The sequence below is a fragment of the Equus caballus genome, chromosome 3, assembly GCF_041296265.1.
Source record: "Equus caballus isolate H_3958 breed thoroughbred chromosome 3, TB-T2T, whole genome shotgun sequence".
Classification (NCBI taxonomy): domain Eukaryota; kingdom Metazoa; phylum Chordata; class Mammalia; order Perissodactyla; family Equidae; genus Equus; species Equus caballus.
This window is the reverse complement of record NC_091686.1, coordinates 66,940,442-66,950,270: the sequence shown is the minus strand read 5'-3', so window position 1 is coordinate 66,950,270 and position 9,829 is coordinate 66,940,442. Positions and strand designations below refer to the sequence as shown.

The following is a 9,829-nucleotide window of genomic DNA, read 5'->3' as shown; positions in this document are numbered from 1 at the left end:
GTGCTTTCCCAATTCATTCTGAGTAACACCCCAAATCCCTATAACTCTTACGTGGTCCCATGATCTGGCTCTCTACTCCCCCCGCATGACTTCTTTCATCTCACCCTCCTTCTCACCCACCCTCGCTCTGCTCCAACCACCTGGCCTCCTCCCTCTTCCCAGAACACACAAAGCATGTCCACACCACAGGGTTTTGTTCTCTCTGTTCCAGCTGCCTGGAATGCCCTTCCCCCCACTAGCTGAATTGCTAACTCCCTCCACCCCTTCAAGAGTTTTCTAAAATATCTCCTTCTCAACGAGTCCTGCATTGGCCACCCTATTTAAGACAGCAGCTCCCAAGAGCCCCCATCTCTTCCTCCAAAGCCTGCTTTATTATTTTCCATAGCATTTATGACAATCTCACACTCTGTGTATTCAATTTTTTTTTAATATGGAATGCTTCACCAATTTGTGTGTCATCCTTGCACAGAAACCATGCTAATCTTCTCTGTATCGTTCTAATTTTAGTATATGTGCTACTGAAGTGAGCACTATGCAATTTTTTGCTTAATTTATTTTCCACTTTTTCTCAAAATGTAAGTTGGTGAAGACAGAAACTCTAATTTGTTCACTGATAAGAACAGTGCCTGGTACACAGTAAGAGACAATGAATGTTTGTTGCCTGGGGGAATGAATACATGAATGAATGAACAACCCCTCTCCCCAAGAATTTGAGTTAGTTAAATCTTCAGTTAGCACATGGAACCCCTGACCAAAGTCCACTGGCAGATGGAGACCGCAAGGAGAGGTGAGAACTCACCAGGAGGGAGGGGTTAAGTCAAGGCTGATGATGCAGGATCAACACAAGACCCTAAGGCCATATGGGAGAGGCTGATTCCCTATATGGCTGGGTCTGGAAACCTCTCCTAATCAGCTATCCAGCCTTCCTGACATGGTACTGTAACAAGAGGAGCATTGGCCAACTATGTGAGTGTGGACGGCACTGTAAACCAAGCATGGGCAAGACCACAGGCTGAACATACACCTGGGTCAGCAAGAGCCTGGCCACAGAATGGATGTCTGCACTTGGGACCATTCAGGGCCAGTGTTGAACAACATAGGCACCACGGGGTGGGAAGCAAAACACTGGTGCTTGTGGACTGACAAGGCTTGGCCTGTGAGAATTGGACTGGCCTTCTTTAAACCAAATTAAGTCCTCAGGATTCTGGGACAATCGTAAGGGATGGCGGGAATGGAGAATAGGGCCCTGGGGGTGGAATGTCAAAGGATCAAAAGTGAGCTTCCTGATACCTGGGTGCTACAGTGATTAATTTGGAAAATAAAAGCAATTTGGCTCATTATTTCTATGAAGCTGGTGAAACAGACCATATTGGCTAAAGTGGTGAGTATTGAATGGAAGACTGATGAGTATCGCCTACCTTTTAGACTTACTCTGATAATTTGTTATAAGCACCAGGCAGAGTCACCACATGGAAGTGCTCAAAAAATGGGTACTAGTTCCATTATTCAAGTAGTAGAGCACCCAAAAATCTATTAGCTGTATTTGAATGTTCATACTGCTAAAAATTAGCTCAGGATAATTTTCTCAGTTAGTCCTTATTGGCAAATTAAAAAGTTGGACATCTTCCTTCCAGGCCCTGAAGCTGCGTCACTGGCGTTATATAGGGGGAAATGTTACATCAGCTTCAAGGAAATTAGTGTTCATCACTTAATTGCTTCGCTTTACTAAATAATATAGGTTTTGATTCCAGTGACTTATAAACTATATTTCTTCCATTTTGAATTCAATTCCCTCTTCCGTAAAAGAGAAGTAGTACCTACCTCACAAGTGTTTTATGAGGATCAAATGAGATCACGCTTGTCAGCAATATATGAATGTAAGGCTTTGCTATTATCCTTGTCACTGTCACCCATTCCCTTCAGAGCACACACTCACTTTATTCTTTGAAAAGGTACTGTTTGCGTGGTCCATGAAGCAATGTGCTTGGAAAGCTCTGAGCGGATAGATTAAGCCAGACATCATTGCTCCCCTTCTGACTCCATGGACTTCTGCCATGTGCAAAATGGGAACGATTTATGCTAATGTTCCTTTCATAAGGTTCTGGAAGGATTTGATATGAAAGACACTGTGTGATGGCAGGAAGACATTTTTACTTATTTTACTTTATGTTGGATTTCCTGGAAGGCATTACTAAACTGAATTGATTGTGCGATGCAAATGTCCAGGCTGACATTGCAACCATCCTTTCCACAGTATGTCACTCAGACGTATATTAACAAAAATTTGCTTTACCTATGATTCCATGGGATGAATATTAAGGCTATTAGGGATAATTTAGAAATCAAATAATCACGGGTTCTTTGAGGTTGTGATTTTATGATAGATTTATATGGGGTTTTTTGTCTGCTTTTTTTTATTTTGTTTTTTAAGAATTCTTGAAGGGTTTCCTGCTCTTTCCTTTAAGGTAGAATTGCCAGATTTGACAAATAAAAATACAGGCCACACAGTTAAATTTGAATTTCAGATAAACAGTAAATATTTTTTTAGCTTTTTTGAAGAGTTGATCACTGATTTTTATTTTAATCCAAAGCAAATAATTCTCTATGGTGGTTTTGGGGAAAGAGGAGTGACATATTTTAAGACAGCAGCAAACCTATATTTTCTACATAGATTTTTTTTTTCTTAATATAGCCTGCGACTCGAAGGAACTGAATGTTTTTAAATATGGGAATCATATAATCAGAACTTCCCTTTAGGAGAGAGTTTTGGCACATAATGTACACGACAGATAGGATCAGCAAAACCAGTTAGGATCTTGTTCAGCGAAGGAGAGAGCTCTGTAACTCAGAGACGGAAATACAAATAGAAAAGAAGGAAACAGTGTGTGAGAGATGCTGGGCCAGTGAGTACATGGCCAGGCATTAATTAACTGAGGAGAAAAAGAGAAAATTAAATGTCGAACGTAATTCTAGAGTTCTAAGTCTAGAAGAATATAAGTTTCACCCAAGGAAAATCGGGAAATCAGGAAAGAAGGCTCATTTTGAGGACAAAGATTATAAAATACCTTTAGGGCTTACAGAATCGTAAATGTTCTATTAATTAGGCATATCTAAAGCTAAGACATCTACGTCTGTATGGAAATTTAAAATGCATTAAAGTAACCTTTCAGTAAAAGTAGAAAACAAATGCATATGTGCACACCCACAGCTTTAAACACAAAGAACACAATTACATAATCTTCCTGGCATGACAAGTTCTGATGGTAAATTTACCTATTCAATTAATCTTCCTTCCAAGAAAAGAAAAGCAGTCACGAGCATTGTTTAATTTGCTTAATTTACCCAATATTCATTAAGCACTGACTCTGGTTCTGTAATGTTGCCCATGCTGGGGAGACAGAGATGGAGATCGACAAGACCCTTGTGCTCACGCAGAATGGCAGGCACACCAAAGACAAGAGGAAATGCATAAGTACAGGGCCTCATTTCATGGGGAGACGGACGCTAAGAAGAAAAATAAAGCAGGGTAATTTTCTGGGATTCCATCTCAGGGGAGGTCAAGGAAGGTCCCTGATGAAATAACTTTTGAACAAGGACCTGGATAAAGTGAAGAAATGAAATCTCGTGGAAAAGAAGCCCAGACAAAAGAAATAGTAGCAGCAAAGTCCCTGAGACCACAGAGTAGAGACAGTTACTCGTTACCATTCTTCTTCCCTGCCCACCATTGCCGTGGCTTCACTCTGGGCAAAGTTTACTCGCCTTGCCAACTTCAGGCTTGGGTGTGCGTTCCACTTTGGACCCACTGGCATGGGAGTGGACGTAATGAAATCACATCTGTCCAGAAGTTTTGAATGTTCTTGTGTGGTTTGGCTTGGTCTCTCATGTTCCTGCTAACTGTCACCAGAAGAACATGCCCTGGGTGGCCGCCACTCCCGGAAAAAGAGACCCACGGAGCACACCCAACCTGTCCCACAGCCTGAAACGGAGCTGCCCCAACCAACCCACAAAGCCACGAGCAAGAAAAGTTTTGTTTTTTGTTTTGAGTGATTATGATTTGGGGAGGCAGGGGGATTCCACAGTATTATCGCAGCAGAAACATGACTGATGCAACAGAAACGAGTTTGAATGTTTATGGAAGAAAAGGCCAGAATGGCTAGAGCCGGTGCAGGGCAGGGAGAATAATCAGTCACTAGGTCAGAGGAGAGAGATATGGGCCTCGTGGGCTGCTCCGGGAGGTCAAGTTTAAAACATCTGCTGAGTGTGTTTGAGAGGATTTTAAGGTTCACGTTTCTAAAAGAGCCTTCTGACGCTGTGTGAAGAACAGAACGAAAGGAGACAGGAATAGGGAGGGCTACCATTAAGTGAGGTTTCGAGTAATCTAGGCAAGAGATGATGGTGATTTGACCTCCAGTGTAGCGAGGGAGGGTGAGAAGTAACTCCATGTCACACCTGTTTGGAGGTTGAACTGGCAGGACTTGCCGATGTTTTGGAGGTGGGATCACAGGTCCAAAGACATGGAGGGTGATTCCCTAGAGTCTGGGCCTGAGTAACTCTCTAGAATGTTCCCAGCACTGCTGCTTGCTCTATAAGAGACAAGAGAAACATATGACCTGGTTCCCACATACCGTAACCTTATAAAATAGCACTTGAATTTTAAATTAAAATGGTCTTTGCCTAAGGACAAAAGAAAATGAAAATCTTGTAGTAAAAACTGAAGATTTCAAGGAACATCTTACATAAGAAATTGCGCTGTTTGTATATACAGTACACACACAGATTTGTATGCTATATTGACACACACACACGCACTTTAACCATGAATTATAGCTGCCTTAAGAAGTACAGACAGTCTGAGTCCTGTGTGAGTTGCTGGTGACTCTAATTTGAATTAGGATGTTAGTAGCAGACACTAAAAGCAAGGGACAAGTGGGAAAGACTTTCCACAGCATTTGCTGAGGTGTTCATTTGAGTGAGAAGTTAAACAGGCTTTGAGGCTGTAAGTAAGGATGACTGGGAAATAATGCCATCTAAGGAAAAGAGAGAGAGAGGCCAGTCTGGGGAGGGAGGTAACGTTGGGATTTAGAAGTGTCCTGTTCAAGGTGACTGCAGAGTACTCCGTGGACATGAGCAGCAGCGCCTGGAGAGAAAGGACTGGAATAATAATAGTAATTACCAGCTAAGAGTTTGTGATCACTTCCCAGTTTCTTAGCACGATCTAAGCACTTTACATGTGTTATCTTATTTGACCCACATAAAACTCCTCAAAACCAGGTCCCCATGAGGAAACTCTGGCTGGGAGAGTCACACAGCTTCGCAAGTGGCAGAGCCAGGCTGATGGAGCCAGCCAACCTGATTCCAGAGCAGGTACTGTTCTATGGAGGCCAGAAAGAGGGGCAGGTGTACACGGCTTTGTGAATTATGTCCTCGGCCTCTCCTTTAGTCAGCGTTAGACTGGTTTTCCTTGGCGCTGCTGTGAGATATCTACTGCCGGTTTGTCTTTCTTCTCTATCCTGGCTTGGAAACTCCTGAAGAAGTTTCATATTCTTATTACTCTCCCTCAATGCTTAGCACAGCGTCAGACATCTTCTGTCCTTCATTCATTCATTCCTCTAACAACTTTTTATCAGGCACCAGTGATGGACCCGGTACTGTGCTAGGACAGGGGCCAGATCCAAAGGACAACCTAGACTCTTCACCCTGAGGGGACACTCTCTAGTAGAAAAGAATGAGATGTGAGCTTGTCCTTATGGTGCAGTGTGATGACTGCTGTGACACAGGGCAAGTGCTATCATCTACATAAGAACTCAGAAAAGCGAGAGACACTTTTGTTCTCTTTGACCAGATACTAGAAGAGTGCATCAATTTCTGAGGACTGTCATCATAAAATTACTGCAAATTAGGTGGCTTAGAACAACAGAAATTATTCTCTCACTGTTCAGGAGGCCAGAAGTTTGAAGTCAGGCTCTCATCAGGGCCTCCAAAGGCTCTAAGGGCACACCCTTCCTTGCTTCTTCCATTGTCTGGTGGCTTCTGGAGTTCCTTGGCTTGTGGCAGCTCTGCCTCCAATCTCTGCCTCCATCTTCACATGGCCTTCTTCTCTACATGTGTCTCTCTGTGTCCTCTAAGGAGAAAACATCTTATAATGAGACATCAGGCATTGGATTTAGGGCTCACCCTAAATCCAAGATGATTTCTTCTCAAAATTCTTAATTAATTATATTTACAAAGACGCTTTATTTTCCAAATAAAGTCACATCCTGAGTTTTTAAGGTTCGCATTCTGAGAAAAATGAATGGTCTTCCTAGTCAAGAACCACTCTGTCTGCAAGTGACAGAAACCCAACTTGAGCTAAACTGGACAAAAGGGGAAAATTTGGGCTCACATAAGCAGAAAGGACGATAGTAAGAAACAGGGGCCTGTCAGCTCATTTCTCCCTCTTCGTTACTCGTTCATTCTGGTCCACCTCCACATCAGCTTCACTCTCTACACCTGGAGAAGGGCCTCTTCGCCAGGATGGAGACAGGGCCCCTGACAGCTCCAGCACTCAGATCCTTATATCTTCATGGTCAGAAAAGAAAGAGGCATGTTGCCCAGCTCCAGAACAGAAAATCCCACAGAAGAACTGCTTGTCTTGGCTTTTCCAAGAAAAAGAGAGCTGTGTTGTATAAATCATGAGAAAAGCAAAAATATGTTCTCCTCAGATGGCCAAACAGAAATAGGAAAGGCGGAGGCCATTGCCAAACTACAGTCAAAAAGAAATTCTAAGACTTAGAATTTTTGATAACTATTCATAAAAATGACTGTCATTCTTCTGATAAAATAACAATTTAATGCTTTCTGAAGCACTAATAAAAAAGCAAAGGGAACAATTAGTTTAACTCATGGGTAAATCTAAGAGAGGCATTCATCTTGAAGAGAAGAGTAAAGCAGAACTTCTCTTTGGTAACTAAAGACCATCACAGGGATTTCTATTTTAGCTTCCTATGTAGGATGTAAATAATATAGAAGTTGGCAAACTTTTACTGTACTGGGCCTGATAGTAAATATTTTAGGCTTTGCAACCAAGAGGCAAAATTGAGGATATTATATAATTACTTATATAACCATTTAAAATACAACCATTTAAAGTCATAAAAATAAATTTTGTAGCTCACAGATCATACAAAAACAGATAGCAATCCAAATTTGTTCTCAGGCTGCAGCTTGCCAACCCTGGGTGTAGGCCTGTAGGCAGCAAACCTTCAACGTGTACCATTTAAGTTAAATCTTAGTTTTCTTTAAACTCATAATCAAATAGCTTTAGAGATGATTAGCATGATAGCAGCCAACTAGTTTGATTTTTCCATTTAGCCATAAGGAAACGGCCCAGGGCTGTGAGGCCACCTGCTCAAGCCTCCGGTTCTAGTCTCTAGCAGAACCCAAACAAGAACCTTGTTCTTTAAACTCATGATCCAAGATCTTTTCCTGTATACCAAGGTGCCTCTTCTAGATTCATTTCTCTCAAATAACCAACACCAAACTACGCAAGTTTAAATACTCAAGCACCCCTGCCTAAGCTAGGCCTGATCACGCAGTTGGTCCCAATTCAAAGACCAGTGAGGATGATATGGCAGACTTGAGCAAAGAAATGTGACAACTGTGGGGGGGACTGTCCCAACTGAGAAGCGCACTTTGTCAAGTGTCTAAGGCATTGAGTGCTACAGCCGAGGCCGCCAAACTCCCCAACACCTCCATAAACAGCATCAGCAATACCACGAACCATGACAACAATGAACTCTTTTAAACATTTACTCTGAGCCAAGTAATTTTGTTAGATTTTGTAAGCATTCATCCATTATTTTAAGATCCAAAAAGAGAGATAAAATCTTCTTTGTAGGGCTTTTCTTTTTTGCACATCATCAGGAGACATATACAGCCTGAATATGTTAATAATGCACATTACATCACCCAATTCATTTGTCATTATTGAGGCTGGTTTTTAAAGGTTATAATTTATGGCTCTGACATGCCACTATAAATTAAAACAGGGTGGGTGTCCAATATAGCTCACAGGAATGACGCTCCACCCGTGAAGCACAAATTCTCAAAGGTGGAAAGCAGCCAGCAGGACACGTAAAAGCTTATGTATGATAACTTCTTGTGTTCCTTGGCATGCCGCACATTTATTTCACAACACAGACACCTCCCCTCCCTCTCCAGTGGGTAATGCACTCTCATCTGCTGTGAATTCTCACAGCATTTCATGAGGATCCCACACCTGGCACCAGAGAGACTTACAGTGAGACCACCATGGAAATGGAAAGCGGTGCTAAATGAATTTTGAATATTGGACTCTGTTTACTGCCAGAAAGCAGAGGAATAAGAAAAGTCCATTTTAAACAATAAATAAAAGGTCACTTTAAAATGTCTAAAGAAACAAACAAAAGTATTCTAATGGCAATAAAATAAGCATAGCATTAGTCCTAATAAAATAAAATAAAATATCATTAGTCCTAATGTCAGAGGCCTAAATGCCTCTCCAGCCTTACCCTTCAGTCAATCCAAACCACTTTCTCTTCTCCTTATGCCCCTTTGATTTCCAGCCTTTGTTCGTTTCTTCAAGGTAGTCTCGGTACCTAGAACTTCCTTCCGCTATCCTGATACCCAATCAGTGGTTCTCAGTGTTTTTCCATACAGATGCTACTGGGGGCCTCCACATGCTCCTTGTGGAGGACAAGGGCTCCCGTTAGCAGAGTGAAGCAATGGAGGCCTAGCTCCAAAGAACTGCAGGCCATTTGAAAAAGTTCCTCCAATTAAGGCAAGGGGAGTGCAAGCTCCCAACGGAGAATCATTAGTCTATGTCATTGCTTCTTGGCAACAGCTGCACAAGAGTATAACCTGGAAAGTTTTTAAAAAATCAGATGCCCAGGCCCAACCCCAGATTGAATCAGAACTTCTGGAGACGTGGCAAGGGCACTGCTAAGTTTCAAAAGCTCCACAGGTGATTCTATCGGTTTTGAGAACCAGTGGCCTAAACGCTAAATTCTACCCTAATCCCCAAGACCTCAGCTTTCTCACATCCCCAGGCAGAATATCAAACACTGCTCTACAGTATCTTCTCTGAAGCCCTAGGGTCAGATGTGTTTCAGAATTCAGAAGTTTTTGTGGATACCCAGTGTGTGTGTGTGTGTGTGTGTGTGTTAAAATAAGTGACACCCTCAGAAGAGTCTAGGGCAGCACCCCATAATCAAACACATTAACATTCTGCAGTGAAACAAACAAACATCCATACTAAGTGAGATAGACTATAAATAGCTTTATCTCAGTTCAAGTCACATTTTGTTCCGAAATGAGTTAAGAAACATTTTGCCATTTTCAGAGCTCTGAGATTTTGGCATCGTGGGTAACAGATTGTAGACCTGGGTTAATCAAGTAGCTCCCTTTCCAGAACCACATACAGTAACCCCAAAGAAGAACAAGCCTTGGATCCCTCCCTTGACAAGCTTACAGCCTAATTGGAGGAATAAGATAAGAGGCGTGTGAACAAGTGGCAGTCAGGTCAACTTTTCTCAAAGCTTGCTTAGTGCAGTGGTTCTCAATCCTGGCTGCACATAAAAATCACTCAGGAACTCGTAAAAGAGTAATGTCATGGCCATACTCCAGGGACAAGTAAATCAAAATGGGGGGCATATGCATATTTTAAACACGAACAGTAAACTTAAAAATAATCATGAAGACAAAAGTACCGTTAGAAGAAAGCAAGTGGATTGATATTCTATAGCCGAATATAAGTAAAAGTGGTTTTGAAACCTGTGCTCTCTGGGGTTTGGACAGTTGGGCAAAGACCTAG

General features: G+C 42.0%; 1 non-coding gene across 1 annotated transcript; it reads right to left on the bottom strand.

The window, feature by feature from the left end:
• Positions 1-424: 424 nt before the first annotated feature.
• On the bottom strand, positions 425-531 carry LOC111773031 (U6 spliceosomal RNA). The gene has a single exon (XR_002807239.1). It is a non-coding gene; the product is annotated as a U6 spliceosomal RNA (small nuclear RNA).
• Between the last annotated feature and the right edge of the window lie 9,298 nt (positions 532-9,829).